The sequence below is a fragment of the Pleurodeles waltl genome, chromosome 4_2, assembly GCF_031143425.1.
Source record: "Pleurodeles waltl isolate 20211129_DDA chromosome 4_2, aPleWal1.hap1.20221129, whole genome shotgun sequence".
NCBI classification, from domain to species: domain Eukaryota; kingdom Metazoa; phylum Chordata; class Amphibia; order Caudata; family Salamandridae; genus Pleurodeles; species Pleurodeles waltl.
The window spans coordinates 456,048,437-456,067,149 of record NC_090443.1 but is presented as its reverse complement, the minus strand read 5'-3'; positions in this window follow the sequence as shown (position 1 = coordinate 456,067,149).

Below are 18,713 nucleotides of genomic sequence, written 5' to 3'. Positions count from 1 at the left end.
TACAGCATGTTGGCAATGCTATATTTAAACTTGATATGTAATGCCAATAGACCAATAGATTAATCAGGCCAATCAAAGCCCCTCTATGTAAACATGGATGCATGTTTACTCATTTTTTTTTCATTACGTGAGGCTCACAAGTCAGTAGTAGAGACCTAATCATGTGGGACAATACCAATGTGTCTACATTTTCCGCTGACTGGTCTCATGCAAGCACAATGACACCACTAATGCAAGATGCTACTAGATGACTGTTGTCTATAAGCTGGGAAAGGGTAGGTGGACCACATGAAATCACAATGGAGCTGAAAGTTATTTGTTTATGGAGGTTATGCTTTTTCCACGTGAATCATCACTGGCTGAATAAAATACAAGTGTACTCAAAGAAAAATGTAGAATTTCTTTTGTAATTAGTTTTCAAAGTGGTGAACATCATGGTCTATTCATTGTTTTTGAGGAGCCTCTGCAGATTTTTGTGATAAGTAATTAGACGTGCATCCTATGAAATGTGTAGGAGCATGTTTCATGGCAGACTCACAACAAAAATGGGACATGGCGACAAAGTCATTTGTTCTGGGCTCTTAATTGCCAATAGCATGAGGAGTTTAGTGTGCTTTTCTTTCTTGATCTCCCTTCAACCCAAAATAACATTCCCAAGATTTTCCAACAGATGTTGTGTGTTTTCTAGACCAGATGGAAAAATATGATTGATAGTCGTCCTCCCAATACATTTAAACACTAAAATAATAGGGACACCACAAATGACATTACACAAACCTTGACATCTCATATCATCACAAGAAGTGAAAGAAAGTCTTTTCAGTCTATGTGTGTGCATCAGTACTTATAAAGCATGAATCCAACAAGAGCACAATGGAGTGCTGTTATAAATGGGGTGTTTGGTTGGCAGTCAGGTTACCCCCTGTCCAAGCAAGGACTCTCACTCTAGTCAGGGTAAAGGAGAATCACCGTCAGTTAAGCCCCGCTCACCCCCTTGGTAGCTTGGCACGAGCAGGCAGGCTTAACGTCAGAAGCAATGTGTAAAGTATTTGTACCAACACACACAGTAACTCAGTGAAAACACCCCAAAATGACACATAATAGGTAACATTTATCTAAACAAAACAAGACCAACGATAAAAATCCGACATATATAAGTCAAGTTATGAATTTAAAAAAGAATAAGAGTCTTCGGCCCTCATTTTGACTTTGGCGGTCTACAACATAGACCACTGAAGTCCTGCAAGCCAAAAGACTGCCAGTGATGGCAGTCATTCGATCGCCATATTATGACTGCTGGCGGCTCTCTGCCATAATTTGGCCAGATAGCCGCCAGCAGCCATACTGGCGGTTGGCGGTGCACTGTTGGTTGCTCTGCTGCCACTGCCATGTCAACACAACACCGCCACGCCTATTACGACTTAGTAGTAGGCGTAGCTGAGGGCGGCGGCAGCAGCTGACAGGGCAGGAGCCCTTTAAATTCAACCTTGCGCTCCTGCCTCGCGGGACGTGCTTTCCTGAGGGCGGCGGCAGAAGCTGACAGGGCAGGAGCTCTTTAAATTCAACTGTGCGATCCCGCCTCGCAGGACACGCTTCCTGAGGGCGGCGGCAGCAGCTGACAGGGGGGCAGAAGCCCTTTAAATTCAACCGTGCGCTCCCACCTCGCGGGACGCGCTTTCTGAGGGCGGCGGCAGCAGCTGACAGGGCAGGAGCCCTTTAAATTCAACCTTGCGCTCCCGCCTTGCGGGACGCGCGCGGGCGGTGCCTGGGCGAAGCCCGGGCCAAGGGCTGGCCCGTCCTTCGCCCGTCATCAACCGGAAGAGGCTGGGCCCCCCCTCTAACATCTCTTCCTCCCGCCGCGGTATTTCCTTCCGAAAGCTGTGAAAGGTACTGTGTGAGACCATTATCTATAATGGGGAAAAGAAAGAACATTGTACAAAAGGGGGAAAGCGGGCCCAGCTCTCTCCAGTCCTCCATTACTAGTTATTTATCCTCTGTGATGGGGGCTATTGAATCTGAATTAGAACAAGTAGAAGAAAGGATTGGGGCTGTCCAAAGCACTGTACAGCACCCCCCTTTGGAACCTATTGTTCACATAACCACTACTCAAAGAACTGGTCCTTTACCACCGATCCTGCCTTCGAGTATTAGACAATCGGGCCATGATGTACTCCCACCCACTGATCAAATCAATTCTTCTACCCCATTAGTTATCTCACCTCTGGAAAGCTCCTGTTCTCAGGCCGATTCTCCTCTTTCGAAGAAGAGGAGAGCCGGGAAAAAGCCCCAAAATATATAAAAGGCCTTGGGCCCCAAAAAGAGTTTATCCACCCTCCCGGCTTTAAGTGTCAAAGCCCCAGTCTCCTTGGTTTCATCCCCTGAACGTCTTCTGAACAAGGATGCCCCTGAAGACTTTTCTAGCATTATAGACTTGACACTCAAATCTTTTTGTGCAACTTTAGAGGCGAAACTTATCACTTTGATCACTAGGAAGCTTGATTGCTTTTGTAATGACGTGACCAGCATTTTGCCTACTTTTTCCAAGCCAGGATTATTAAGTGCGGGAATATCTCATAGTCAAGTACCGGCTTATCAAACCATCCCTCCTTCTACCTTGGTATCTCAAGGAGCAAGTAATCCTTCGCTTGACTTACAGGTCGTTCCTGGCCAAGAAATTTCAGCTGACGACCATTTACAGGGGTTGTCAAGGTAAGCTCACTCCTCTAGGTCGCAAGACATGGGACCAATTAAATTTACAAGTCACGCAGATTCTTTACATCTACCTCCTGACTGCAATCCGTATGTTTTGGTTCTCTCAAATGATCCCCCTTTGGAGAGTTCCAAACAAGAAGATACCCAATCCCTAATTAGGAAAGCTGGTCGAAATCCAACATTAAATCTAATTTTTACCATAATGACAAGATTCTTATGGCCCGTAGGGTGAGGAGGGTTAGATATTCAAAGAAATTGGAGGAGGGAGATTATGTTGTTCTAAATTTTGCAAATCCTCGTTCAGTGGACTATCTTTTGACCAACTCGGAACAATGTAATAGGTCATGCATTAGGATTCAAATACATCCCCTGTGTCAATTTTATGACCCTGCGCTCCTACCAAAACGCATTGTTACCAATCAAAGTATCCATAGACCTGACCCAGAAAGGTCCCAATTACAGGTAAACGTACCCACTAGCAACCGGGTTTTGGCTCTTAACCATCTTGACGAAAACGATTGACTGACGGCTTTGGTCTACCCTTGTTCCTCTAATACGGAGAGACCAAAAGCCGGGAATGTTCACAATGAATGTATTTGGGACACAGAAATGCCTGTATTGGACTCACTAACTCTTATAAATAGTAAAGTTTTAACTCCATGTCCTACGTCTAGACCACTAGCCCTGCTTACCTGGAATATAGCAGGGCTGCGATCCAAAACTGACAATTGGATTGGAGGAGCTTTATTTCTTCTTATGACATAGTTTGTCTACAGGAGACCTGGTCTAAAGACACATTGCTTCTGAACAGTTTTACTTCTCTGTGTCAGCCGGCAATAACCTCCCAACTGGGGAGAGCACGTGGTGGCCTTTTAGTTCTGGTTTCCTTACATCTCACGCTTTTAAACGTGTCCTTTTTCTGGTCTTCCCCTTACTTCATGGTTGTTTTAGTTTCTATTAGCGGACAAAAAGATATCTTAACTTTACATTTTTATAATAATATCCCTCGGGGTCTCCTTATGGGTCACTTGGAGGAAATAACGGACCTTATAGATTCATCAAATGTTTTGCAGAATAGTGATCTAATTACTCTATGGGTGGGCGATTTCAGTACTCCTCTGTGTAGCAAGGAACACATGGACCTGTGTGCTTTCCCTGCTGGGGGTAGAGAGTCATTAATTAATTTCAATCATACTACTGAAGGAGATGCTCTAAATCTTTTTATTTGTAAGTTTGATCTGGTTCACGTTACAGAGAAACTGGCTGCTGACGCCTGTAAAATACCAACTTTCACAGGAAATTTGAAGGGGAGTATTATTGATTTTATACTTATTGGCTCCTCTGATTTTTATTTAATTCAAGAATTTAAGATCACGCCTCACTGTGCCAGTGACCATAATCCCCTTAGTATTAACTTGGATTTAAAAATCAACTAGGTTCCTAAGAATAAAAGTTCAAGAGCTACTACTGTTTATAATCCAAATTGTGGTTTACGCTTAAAATGGGACAAAATAGACCATAACATTTTTAATCATGAAATTGTAAAAAGTAGGTCAGACTCTATTCACATGTGTTTGTCCCAGCAGCTAGATCCTGAATGTATAGTTCGTGAATTTTAATTTCTAAGTACTGATATTTTGCGAGCTTTGGTGGTGGACAGGCCCTTGAAGTGGCCACTGGTCCACAGATGGTTTGACTCTGAGTGCTCATCTGCCCATAAAAAACTTAAAGATGCTCTTAAAGCAGTTCCCTTCTCCCGCCAACTAGTTAAACTAGCTAGAGCCGATTACAAGGACGCCCTTGAAAAAAGGAAATTGGAAATTAGGTCTAAGGCCTGGGATGAACTTTTGACTGCCTCTGAGCTGAAGGATTCTTCCAAATTTTGGAAAGTGATAAATCACTCTTACTTCTCACTCTCAATCTATTGAGCTCCCTTTCTAACATTCTGTCATCAGGGTGGGTGGGTGAGGCATGTCTGGAGACAGAAGTATGCTGAGATTGAACAGAAGGAGACCTGGCCCTAACAGATGACACTCTAACATTCTGGCCTATAGAAGTAATACTTTTACTGTGATGAGAAACAACACTATTACTATGATGTGAAACAACACTATTACTATGATGTGAATTTACATCAGTACCAGCTATGCTAGGTGGCTTGCTAGGGGGCAGGCTGGAAAGCTTCCCTCCCACATCTTTTGCTAGGGGTGCCCCAGAATCAGAGTGGGAACCATCAGCTAATTTCTCACCAGAAGTGCCACCTAAGGTCTTATCTTGTTCAATGAGCATATTAACCAACAGTTGTCTTGAGGGATTCTTCCCTACCCCTAAACCTCTATCTATACAGAGACTCCTTGCTTCCTTCCAGCTAAGGATGTCATAAGTTATGTTGGACAGATCAAGAGTTTGGCCTGTACCAGACATTTTAGACAGTGTTTAAGGGATAGAAAAAGTGAGAAAAAAGTTTTTCAGAACTTTTGGAAAGACAGAGAAAAAACTTTTAAAACTTTTAAAGAACTTTTTAGAAAGTTTAGAGGTACTTTTCAGCACTTTAGAAAAGAAGTGAGAGAAGAAAAGCAAAACTTTTTGGTTAGGTGTACATACACTGAACTTGTTTTGTATATATTTCTCTTATGAAAAGTACAATGACAAAAGTGGTAAGTAGTTGCAAGTACTTATCCCACCACTGCACAACCAATGTAGGAGGCTGGACTGGCTTGTAGTGAGTACCAAGGGGTACTTACACCTTGCACCAGGCCCAGGTATCCCTTATAAGTGTATAGGGGTGTCTAGCAGCTTAGGCTGATAGAAAAGGTAGCTTAGCAGAGCAGATTAGGCTGAACTAGGAGACGAGTGAAGCTCCTACAGTACCACTAGTGTCATATGCACAATATCATAAGAAAACACAATACACAGATATACTAAAAATAAAGGTACTTTATTTTTATGACAATATGCCAAAAGTATCTCAGTGAGTACCCTCAGTATGAGGATAGCAAATATACACAAGATATATGTACACAATACCAAAAATATGCAGTATAGTATTAGAGAACAATGCAAACAATGTATAGTTACAATAGGATGCAATGGGGGCACATAGGGATAGGGGCAACACAAACCATATACTCCAAAAGTGGAATGCGAACCATGAATGGACCCCAAACCTATGTGACCTTGTAGAGGGTCGCTGGGACTGTAAGAAAACAGTGAGGGTTAGAAAAATAGCCCACCCCAAGATCCTGAAAAGTGAGTGCAAAGTGCATTAAAGTTCCCCAAAGAGCACAGAAGTCGTGATAGGGGAATTCTGCAGGAAAGACCAACACCAGCAATGCAACAATGATGGGTTTCCAGACGAGAGTACCTGTGGAACAAGAGGACCAAGTCCAAAAGTCACGATCAAGTCGAGAGTGGGCAGATGCCCAGGAAATGCCAGCTGTGGGTGCAAAGAAGCTGCTACTGGACAGTAGAAGCTGAGTATTCTGCAAGAACAACAAGTGCTACAAACTTCCCCTTTGGATGATATAGGTTTCCCACGCCGTGGAGAGTCGTGCAGAAGTGTTTTCCTGACAAAAGACCGTAAACAAGCCTTGCTAGCTGCAAAGCTTGCGGTTGGGGTTTTTGGATGCTGCTGTGGCCCAGGAGGGACCAGGATGTCACCAATTGCGTCAGGCGACAGAGGGGGTGTCCAGCAAGACAAGGAGCCCTCTCAGAAGCAGGCAGCACCCACAGAAGTGCCGGAACAGGCACTACAAAGTGGAGTGAAACGGTGCTCACCCGAAGTTGCACAAAGAAGTCCCACGCCGCAGGAGGACAACTCAGGAGGTCGTGCAATGCAGGTTAGAGTGCCGTGGACCCAAGCTTGGCTGTGCACAAAGGATTCCCTCGGAAAGTGCACAGGAGCCGGAGTAGCTGTAAAACACGCGGTTCCCAGCAATGCAGTCTGGCGTGGGGAGGCAAGAACTTACCTCCACCAAACTTGGACTGAAGAGACACTGGACTGTGGTAGACACTTGGACAGAGTTGCTGGATTCAAGGGACCTCGCTCGTCGTGCTGAGAGGAGACCCAGAGGACCGGTGATGCAGTTCTTTGGTGCCTGCAGTTGCGGGGGAACGATTCCGTCGACCCACAGGAGATTTCTTCGGAGCTTCTAGTGCAGAGAGGAGGCAGACTACCCCCACAGCATGCACCACCAGGAAAAAACAGTCGAGAAGGCGGCAGGATCAGCGTTACAGAGTTGCAGTAGTCGTCTTTGCTACTTTGTTGCAGTTTTGCAGGCTTCCAGCGCGGTCAGCAGTCGATTCCTTGGCAGAAGGTGAAGAGAGAGATGCAGAGGAATTCAGATGAGCTCTTGCATTCGTTATCTAAGGAATTCCCCAAAGCAGAGACCCTAAATAGCCAGAAAAGAGGGTTTGGCTACTTAGGAGAGAGGATAGGCTAGCAACACCTGAAGGAGCCTATCAGAAGGAGTCTCTGACGTCACCTGCTGGCCCTGGCCACTCAGAGCAGTCCAGTGTGCCAGCAGCACCTCTGTTTCCAAGATGGCAGAGGTCTGGAGCACACTGGAGGAGCTCCGGGCACCTCCCAGGGGAGGTGCAGGTCAGGGGAGTGGTCACTCCCCTTTCCTTTGTCCAGTTTCGCGCCAGAGCAGGGCTGAGGGGTCCCTGAACCGGTGTAGACTGGCTTATGCAGAAATGGGCACCATCTGTGCCCATCAAAGCATTTCCAGAGGCTGGGGGAGGCTACTCCTCCCCTGCCTTAACACCTTATTCCAAAGGGAGAGGGTGTAACACCCTCTCTCTGAGGAAGTCCTTTGTTCTGCCTTCCTGGGCCAAGCCTGGCTGGACCCCAGGGGGGCAGAAACCTGTCTGAGGGGTTGGCAGCAGCAGCAGCTGCAGTGAAACCCCTGAAAAGGCAGTTTGGCAGTACCCGGGTCTGTGCTACAGACCCGTGGGATCATGGGATTGTTCCAGCAATACCAGGATGGCATAGAGGGGGAAATTCCATGATCTTAGACATGTTACATGGCCATATTCGGAGTTACCATTGTGAAGCTACACATAGGTAGTGACCTATATGTAGTGCACGCGTGTAATGGTGTCCCCACACTCACAAAGTCTGGGGAATTGGCCCTGAACCATGTGGGGGCACCTTGGCTAGTGCCAGGGTGTCCACACACTAAGTAACTTAGCACCCAACCTTTACCAGGTAAAGGTTAGACATATAGGTGACTTATAAGTTACTTAAGTGCAGTGTAAAATGGCTGTGAAATAACGTGGACGTTATTTCACTCAGGCTGCAGTGGCAGGCCTGTGTAAGAATTGTCGGAGCTCCCTATGGGTGGCAAAAGAAATGTTGCAGCCCATAGTGATCTCCTGGAACCCCAATACCCTGGGTACCTAGGTACCATATACTAGGGAATTATAAGGGTGTTCCAGTAAGCCAATATGAATTGGTAAAAATTGGTCACTAGCCTGTTAGTGACAATTTGGAAAGAAATGAGAGAGCATAACCACTGAGGTTCTGATTAGCAGAGCCTCAGTGAGACAGTTAGTCATAACACAGGTAACACATACAGGGCACACTTATGAGCACTGGGGCCCTGGCTGGCAGGGTCCCAGTGACACATACAACTAAAACAACATATATACAGTGAAATATGGGGGTAACATACCAGGCAAGATGGTACTTTCCTACACTTCTCAGATAATAATACTAAGGTCGATGATTGTCTTAATGCAGAGGACGTTTGGGAAACTCATTTTAGGAAAGTTTTTTGTCCAGAAAATAATGAGAACCTATATATAGAAGAAAATCTTATAGCACATTCTGTTTTAGACCCTAATACGAAGGCCTTAGATATTACCTTTGATCTCCATGAGGTCTTAAGTGTCATCAATCGATCAAGGCAGGGAAAGGCTCCAGGCCCTGATGGGGTTCCCGCTGATCTTTTTAAATCTGAAATTGACCTTTGGGGCCCGCTAGTTACAAATGTGCTGAATAGCTGGGTAAATAGTAATGTACCCATCTCATGGAAATCGCCTATTATTGTTCCCATTTTCAAAAAAGGAAACAGACAAGATCCTTCCTGTTACAGACCAATTTTCCTTATTGATTCGACCGCAAAGATTTTAGGAAGCGCGATCTTATCCCGTTTAGAAGACTGGGTGACTGAGGCCCAGATTTTATCCCCTATTCAATTTGGTTTTAGACCCGGTGTAGGTACAGTTGAGCAAGTTTTAAATCTGCATCTGATACTCAGTAAATATGTGATAGTCAAAAAAGAGTCCATTCATATGGCATTTATTGATCTAATTAGTGCCTTTGATATGGTTAATAGGTCGAAGCTATGGCAAACCCTAGGAGCTTTAGGCTGTGGTACGTCCCTTTTGGAGCTTATTAAACGGCTACATACAGATTTAACGGTTTCTGTTCAGACTGGTTTACATGGGCAGAGAACTTCTCCAATTCCGTCAACAAGGGGCGTAAGACAGGGATGTATCTTAGCGCCCTTTCTTTTTTTGATCTACATAAATGGGCTCTATGATTCGCTGGTAAAACATGCAAAGGATGTACCAAAGATGGGCCAGAGATCACTCCCAGTTTTATTATATGCTGATGATGCAGTTTTAATTGCTCGGACCGAAAATGGTTTACAGGGACTTTTGGACCTATTTCACAATTTTATGTTGAACCTTGATCTGAAAGTAAATTATCCCAAGACTTTTGTTATGACATGTGGCCCACGTAACACAAAGTCTAAACAATTTACTATGGGAGGACATATTTTAAACAAGGTGAATAATTTTTGTTATTTAGGCTTGCATATGAGTTCCTCTCTGTCCTGGAAGACACATATTAACTTCAAGCTTCAACAGCTGACAAGGAATAACAAAGCGATTTTTTGCTTTACTAGTAAACTAGGGCACAGACCCCCTGCACAGATGAAAACACTTTATAACTCCAAGTGCGCTGCATCAGTCCTATACGGGGCAGGAGTTTGGGGCTATAAAAAAATTCCCTCTCTCCAGAGTGTTGAAAATAAATTCCTGCGTAGATTACTGATGGTTCCAAAATGTACAGCAAGTATCATTTGCCATGAAGAAATGAGTCCGCGTTTTTTGGAGGACAGGGTCTCCATTGCTCCTCTACTACTCTGGATTAGATGCTAGTTAAACCCCGCGGCAAAACTTGTTCAAGACTGCATTTCTGACTGCCTACAATTAGACAATTCAAATAGGATTCCCTGGCTTAAGTTTCTGCGAAACTCCTTTGAGAAGCTAGGGCTCAGGTAAATGTTTGACGAACCCCATTTGTTAACTACAAATTCTAGGACTGTCTTGAAGTCAACTTATTCTGAGCACGTTTCAGAGTTGAGATTTTATAGTTCCCTGAAACTGAAATCCTTCAATCCCTCTACTCAGATTGCGACTGCTCCATGCCTTAAACCCTATTTGACCTGGTTTTCAAGTTTTAGAACAATTTCTCTTTTAACATTTTTTAGATTTAATCTAATTCATTTTAAGGTAGCCTTCCCCGAACCATGTTTCTGGAAAAAGGATTTACCATTCTGCCCCTGTGATTCCAAGTCAAATCAGAGTACCTCTCATTTTCTTCTTTTTAGCCCTCTATACGCTGCTCCCAGAAAGGCTTTTATCCTACCCATTTGATGTCATCTTAGACCTATCCACTACAAGGAAGCTCTATTATATTTCCAGAGACTGTCAGATATTCAAACCTGTCATCATGTACTAGATTTTGTTACAGCTTCTTTAAGTATTAGGAAAATGTCTACTCTATTTCAAATTTGTATATCTTAGTGAAAATCTACTATTTAAGATAATATCTGTATTTTTGAGCTTTTGTTATTTCTTAATCATGTTTAGTATATTTATCTGCTATTTGTCTAGGGGTTTTTAGATCAGATGTTTATATGGTGTTCTTAGAAACCGTTTTATAGTTTTAATTGTGTTTTACATTATTTATAGATTGGTAATAGGTGTTCTGGGTTGCACTTTTATGGCAACTGCCGAATAAAGTTATTTGACTGACTGACTGACTGACACCAACCACTAGGTAAGGTGATAAACCAAAAGGGGAAGGGAAAGGAGAGGGAGATGTTGAGAGTTGTGTGTGTGAATGGGGTTGTGTGTGTGAATGGAGGGGGGATTGGGGTGTTGTGTGTGTTTGTGTGCGTGTGTTTGCAAGTGCATGTGTGCGTGTGTGAATGCGTGTATGCGAGGGTGGGGGTTGGAATGGGGATCAGGGTGTCACAGCTTTGTGGGGGTGGGGGCTTCATATGGGGTTGAGGGTGGGGGAAGGGTCCTACATGGAGGGGGGGTTGAGGAGTCCTGCAGTGGTAACTGAATGAGCATTCCTGTCGCCAGTATCGTTACCGCCAGGGATTCCGTGGCGGGGCTGCCGCCACAGAATCCCTGGTAGAAAGGATGCACAAAATACTGCGGGCGGGGTTAGGTTGACCGCCGGGTCATAGGTGGTCTACTTTTGGCCATGTGATCCTTCCACCCTGGCAGTACAGGTGGTGAACCGACCACAATACTGCCAGTTCACTACCATTGTCAAAATTTGGCCGTCCTACACAGCCACGCTGTCGACGGTCTGGCCGCCACCGCCGGCGTGGCGCTGCAGGACTGCCAGGGTCATAATGACCACCTTAATCCTTAGAAAACAATGAGAATACTGTTATTGCACAAAAGTATTTGGGTAACGTCAAAATAAAGCTGCACGGGCGAGCCAGTGCGTTGTTCCTCCTCCGGTCAGGCCGGGTCAGCGTGCATCGTTTCTTCTCTCCCGCAAGAGTGCGATGCGTTGATCCCAGATGGGCACCTCGAGTCCGGGCAGGCTTTGCGTTGATTTTCCACTCCCAGCGATGTTGTGTTGAAATTCAGTTGCACGGTGTCGAGAAACTGCGCTGTATGGGGCTTGCGTCATTAACAGCAGCCGCTGTGGGTATTGCGCGTCATTTCTCCAGCCGCGTTGCTTCGATCTCCCAGCCACGATGCAGGTGGAGCATCGATTTTAGCTGCAAGGCTGGTGGCGCGTCAGTTAGCAGCTGCAAAGCGGGTGGTCCATCGAAAGTTTCCCCGCACAGCGGTCTTTGCAGGGATTTCTGTCCTTTTCCACCATCTGCACCTTTCAAGGGCCCAGAGACAGGTTAGGGCACCATGTGGCAGGCAGAACTCTCAGCAGAAAGCCCAAGTGCTGGCAGAGAAGACTTTCTTGTCCCTGAGACTTCAACAACAGGAGGCAAGCAGAATTCAAGCCCTTGGAGATTGTTCACCAGTGGAAAGTCACACAAAAGTCAGTTTTTGTCCTCTCTCAGGCAGAAGTAGCTACTGCAGGCCAACCCAGAAAAGTACAGTCACAGGCAAAGGGGCAGTATTCCTCCTGCAGCTTCCCCAGCTCTTCTACCAGGCAGATGTTCCTATTGGTTCCAGAAGTAAACTGATTTTCATGGCTTTTGGGTGTTCTTTTTATACCACTTTCTGCCTTTGAAGTAGAGCTACTTCAAAGAGAAGTCTCTGTTGTTTTCAAGATTCTGCCTTGTCCAGGCCAGGCCCCACACACACACCAGGGGGTTGAAGACTGCATTGTGTGAGGGCAGCCATAGACCTTTTAGGTGTAAGTGACCACTCCTTCCCTTCCCTCAGCCCAGATGGCCAATCAGGATATGCAGGCTACATCCCAGCTCCATTTGTGTCACTGTCCAGAGGAGAGGTACAAACCACCCATCAGTCAAACTGACCCAGACAGAGAATCCACAAACAGACAGGGTCACAGAATGGTTTAAGCAAGAAAATGCCTACTTTCTAAAAGTGGCATTTTCAAACACACAATCTAAAAACCAAGTTCACTAACAGATGTATTTTTAAATTGTGAGTGTAGAGACCCCAAACTCCCTTTTCTATCCGCTCCCAAAGGGAATCTGCGCTTTAAGGATATTTAAAGGCAGCCCCCATGTTAACCTATGAGAGAGATAAGCTTTGCAGTAAAAAACAAATTTGGCAGTATTTCACTGTCAGGACATGTAAAACACATAAGTACATGTTCCACCTTTAACATACATTGCACCCTGCCTATGGGGCTACCTTGGGCCTTCCTTAGGGGTTCCTTACATGCATACAAAGGAAAGGTTTAGGCCTGGCAGGTGGGTACACTTGCCAAGTCGAAATGGCAGTTTAAAACTGTACACACAGACACTGCAGTGGCAGGTGAGAGCCATGGTTACAGGGCTACTAATGTGGGTGGCACAACCAGTGTTGCAGGCCCACTAGTAGCATTTGATTTACAGGCTATGTTCACTTCTAGTGCACTTTACTAAGGACTTACTAGTAAATCAAATGTGTCAATCATGGGTAAGCCAATGTACACATCTAATTTATACAGGGAACACTTACGCTTTAGCACTGGTCAGCAGTGGTAAAGTGCCCAGAGCAAACAAAAAAGCAAAAACAGAGTCCAGCACACAGAAGCAACGTGGGAAGTAGAGGAATAAAGTTAGGGGAGACCATGCCAATGATGCCAAGTCTAATAAGCGCTAAATAATGGGCATGAGCTTAAGGTTATAATCATGATCCTTTACAATGGCAGCTGCACACAGGTTCTAATAGTGCAAGTGGGTAGTGCTCTTTGAAGAAACAGTTCATTCATGTAATTCAATAAGGTAGGAGACATTCTGACGTTGATGGGGATGCAGTTCCAAATTCTGGAAGCACAGATGGAGAAATCTGACGTTTGTTTCTTACATTTCCCAAACTAAATATTGTGATATCCTGGCTTCCTATTTGCTATCCATCTTAGGGGGCAACTTTCTTGCCCAGGTATGTAATGTGCCATATATGGCAGCTTTTGGGGAGAATGTCCCTGTTCTTGTAGAAGATGGTGGCTTGGAGGGGGAGCCAAAGTTTTCCTTTGGAATGTTAGGGTGAGGGAACAGCAATTCAGGTATTTGACGAGACAAGCTGCAAGACACACAGGCCCTCATTCTGACCCTGGCGGTTTGAAACCCCCAGGGCAGAGGGCCGTGGAAGCACCGCCAACAGGCTGGCAGTGCTTCATGGGCAATTCTGACCGCGGCGGTAAAGCCGCGGTCAGAAAAGGGGAACCGGCGATTTCCCGCGCCATGGGGATTCCGACCCCCTTCCCGCCAGCCTGTTCCTGGCAGTTTACACCGCCAGGAAGAGGCTGGCGGGAACGGTTGTCGTTGGGCCCCTGCACTGCCCATGCCAATGGCATGGGCAGTGCAGGGGCCCCCTAACAGGGCCCCATAATGATTTTCAGTGTCTGCTTTGCAACTGCACCCGTCGCACCCCTGCAAATCCGCCGGCTCCATTCGGAGCCGGATTCCTCTTTGCAGGGGCTTTCCCGCTGGGCCGGCGGGCGATCTTCTTGAGATCGCCCGCCGGCCCTGCGGGAAAGTTAGAATCACTGCGCCGGTCATTTGACCGCGGTGCGGTGATTGGGCGGTTTCCCGCTGCCCGCCGGGGTCGGAATGACCCCCACAATGTCTTTCAGGGGTATCAAAATTGTAATGGGGCATTGTAGAGTAGAGCAGTGCCCCAATCCCAGAGAAAAAAGACTAAGGTTTGCTATGTTATCCTGAATTCCATTTCCCGATAGGCAAAGTTTAGTTTCTTTTAGTAGGAAAAGCCAATACTGTGCATTCTTCATCTTCTTGACATTGTGTTTTTTGAGTGCATGATCTGAGTTGATCATCAATTCTAGTGGTTTTGCTTTGGCTGTCAGCTGGTGGCAGAAGCTTTGTGTCAAGTATCCAAAATTGAATTTGTGACTGTTTGGTATTGTTGGTGATCAGAAGGAATACTATTGCTATTGCCCTGCTCTTTAGGTAGACGTTTGAAGGTCATTATAGGAACAGATTGAGGTAGCTCTTGAATCACCAAATATCATGAGTTGAAGCAAATTTGAGGTATAGTTGTGTGTTATCAGCACATTGATGGACCTGGATGCTGTTGTTGATGAGTATGTATGAATGGTTTTCCATCTTTTAACTGCAGAAGATGATGAGAAGGGGAAGTTCCTGGGGGGACTTCACAAGTAAACTCACAAAGAATTGGGTACAAATTGAAAAATGCAATTAAAACAAAGAAATAAAACAAAATCTCACAGAGATAGATAAAAAGCAGGCTTAGGAGTCTTAAAGGTGTACAGAGACCATAGTTAATTGATTATGGTGTTGTGGAATCACGTTCTCCTGGATCCATTTGGACCTAGCAGACCCTCTGATACACAATGAAAATACAGGCCTGTTTCTGTTGAACACATTACAATGTTGAATGAACTAGGCCTTGAAGAAATGTCTATTGTGCTTGAAACGCATTATGTTGCAAGGGTTGCTAAACTGACGGCCATCACAAGACTCCACTGCATGCTAGCTTGCGAAATCCTCACTGCTAAAAGTACTAACGTATGCACTTATGGTTCTTCTTTCTCCACATATAGATGTATCACAAGACATTTGATTCAGAGGACATTGTGCAAGCTTCCTGTCCATGATTCTAACCCTTATATGGAGCATCACTTGTGCTATATAGAAAAAAGTTAAATCATACGACATTGTCAAGAACCAATGAAATGTGTTAATGTGTCTGCGGTTTAATGCTATAAAAGATCATGCATTACTTCCTTGTGCAGACTGTTCGAGCAGGATTTTGCCCGCTCAGTCTCCATGTACATGTATTTCTTATTGTGTCTTATTAGTTCTTATTAAAAGTAATCTAAGGAAGAGCGGCTGGTCTCGGTTTGTTTCCTGAATTGTCTGGATCTGAAATACTCCGACTTGGCTTCAACAAATTGGCTTCGACATCTGGTGGAGGATTGCGGTTGGATTTACGATTTTGCCGGCACAGCTCCTGCCTCTCTGCGTTTTGGGCTGGTCGGGCCCCCTCCGGGGCAGGGTGCTGGTGCTGTCGTGAGTATCTGTCATTTCCTCAGTCCCGTCTGTTTATGTTTTGAATTTTTTTTTTTCCTCTTCTCCTCTCTCTCTCTCCCTCTGTTCGCAGAGGGTGTTGTATAGGGGGGAGGTGGCGGGGTGATTTACGTTTGCACTTTTAAATGGAGTCGTGGATAATTTTACTATATGCTATTCCTATTAGCCTGCTGTTCTTTCTTGTTATGTTTGTTCTTTGTTTACGGTGGCATGCGGATGTTCCTGTCCCCATTATTCCAGGCTCTTCTAGAGTACCTCGTTCAGACATTCAGATGATGGCCGTCAGATGGCCGCGTGCTGGAGTTTTGTGTTGATATTATCGTTTCTGCCTTATTGCGCCATTTCCTTCCCTCTTTTGTTCTCAGTGCTAACAAATTCATGGTTCAGTAGTTGCTGTAAATGTTAGCCAAGGGTTTCTGTTTATCCAGTGACGCTACATGTGTGAGACTGTTAATGGTATGGTCTCAGTACACAGCGGGAGGCGCTGTGTGGCCACAGCTCCCAACCGGAAAGGGTTGGTGCAGCATTTCCCAGCCAGAGGGGCTGGGGAGGAATACTCTGGCCGGAGGGGGTGGTGATTGTCTACCCCAGCAGGAAGGGCAGGTTGTGCCCGGTGATTTATCAAGTGGTAGTTGTCCACTCCAGTGGAGCAGGCAAGTCAGGCAGTGCTGTGTTCTCGCATATTTATTTATTTGTTTTCTCTCTCTCTCTCTGCGCTGATAGCGTTGCGGTGTTGTGCTCTGTGGGGGCCTTGTATTGATTTTTTTTCTTTCTTCTTTCTTCTCTTTCTCTCTCTCTCTTCTGCTGGTTAGATGGAGAGTTGAGTGAGATGAATGGATGAGGTGTAGGAAAAGGGTGTTGGAGAGATAGAAGGGGTGGATGAATTATGTGTTAGGATAGTAATGAGAATACAGTGAGGAAGGAGATGTGTATTAACTGACTGACTCAAGCTGCGATTGTACAAGAACTCAGGAGCATTACGCCCGCCAATACCGTTACAGTGACTGATTACTACAACTGACAGGGTCTGCCTATGCACCACACTCTACTGTCACCACGCACCAGCACAAAGGGTGGGAGGCATGACCATCACGTAGGGCAAGTACCTGTTTTTGTTATATTGTTATCGTATTGTCCTATATGTGATTGAGTGCACTGTTCACCATTGTTGCATTACCTGTGTGTCACCCACCACGGATTTGGTCCGGGTTCTAATCCCATACAGCCGCACCCTGCCTCAGGGCAGGAAAGCAAGGGTGTGGGATCTTTGCCTTTCTCTCTTGACCTTCCTGTCATCTTTTATTCGCTAAAAGGACGCCAGTGTACGCCGTCACCAGCACCTTGCCACTGTTCTTTTCATTCCAAACTTGTGCATGCTTGCGGTGAACAAGGCTGCGTGCACTGTCGTGTGATTGCAGACAAACTCTCCGCTTATCTAATAACAAATGCAGTTGGCAGTGCTGATTTGAGTGCGGGTTTTCCTCATGTGTCATTTGATATGAGCGGCAGAAATAGCCAACTCCCTGGTGTTTCCTGGTGTGACTGAACTGTTTACGTGAAGTGGTAAGGGAAAGCGGTGACCTTTTATTTAGCTATGGAGAACCCCTTTAGCAAGGAACATTTGAACACACTCCAAATCACACCCCCTAGGGATAGTCCTGCCTACCAAGTAGCCGTTAAGCAAGGACCACATGCATTAATGTTTCTTGACAAATAGCACAGGCTGACCACAAGGCGACCCGACTTACAGTTTCCAAGTAATGGCACATATGACATGAACAAGTTGTCATACTTGAGACAAATGCTGATTCTAAAGGGACGTAAGATTCGTAACCTTGAATGGGACTCTTTCTACTCATGGGACTATTGCCTACGAGACCTCAGACATACCAATGACATAAAAGCTAAAGTGTGCAAGGAATTGGTGGTGTTGAAAGACGGATTTTATTCTGAAAGACAGAGGAATGAGAAAAGGGAGGAGCGGAGGGATAAAATGCTTGATATGGTAGGAACATTCCCATGTCTTCCTGTGGTAGGTGCACCATCACAGGAACACAGTATGCAGGGAACGACAAAGGAAGAGACCGAGGACGCACTCATAGAAGACATACTGATGGGGAGGTTAGGTAATGAGAACAAAACAGTGAGTTCGGAGGCAAAAGTGCACGTTGAGCACTTAGTGACAGGTACAGAGCCTCCTGAGCTATCTCTGGCTCAGAAAACTGCAGCCCGTGAGTTCGCACATGGTTTAATAAAAGAGGAACTAACAAAAATGAACCTTGACCAATTGAAAGACTTTCAAATGCTGCAGGAAGTCAGTGAGGAAGTGGCCCACATTGCTCAGAAAACGAACAAGGAAAGTGACAGTTTTTTGGCGCAGGCTACAAAGAAAGGAAATGGACCAAAATTGTTGAATATACATTGGAAACAGCAGTTCCAAGACGCGTCCAGGGACAGTAGTGAAGGGACAAAGGGATTGCATGAGATAATATGGGAGATATGTATTTTCACACACCACACGAAGCATAACATTGGTATTTTGACAAGGTTTTTAGACGGAAGTCTATTTGAAAGGAGGAACAGCCTCACAGGAACACAAACGAAAGGAAATTCACCATACGGTACACCGAGTGCTTCTCCCAGCACACTAAGAAAGACTAAGGGCCTGATTCTAACTTTGGAGGACGGTGTTAAACCGTCCCAAAAGTGGCGGATATACCACCTACCGTATTACAAGTCCATTATATCCTATGGAACTCGTAATACGGTAGGTGGTATATCCGCCACTTTTGGGACGGTTTAACACCGTCCTCCAAAGTTAGAATCAGGCCCTAAGTTCCTGAAATCAGACAGAAAAAAATGTCGTGCCATACTCACAGATCTCATTGATAGAAGACAGACATTTGCGGAGGTAGAAAGAGATAACATAAGGAGAGGAACTTCTGGCCATGGCGCGATCAGAACTGATGGCCCTAGGCCCTGAGATACACCAGATATATGCTCGCTACACTAACAGTACAAGTCCCCTGC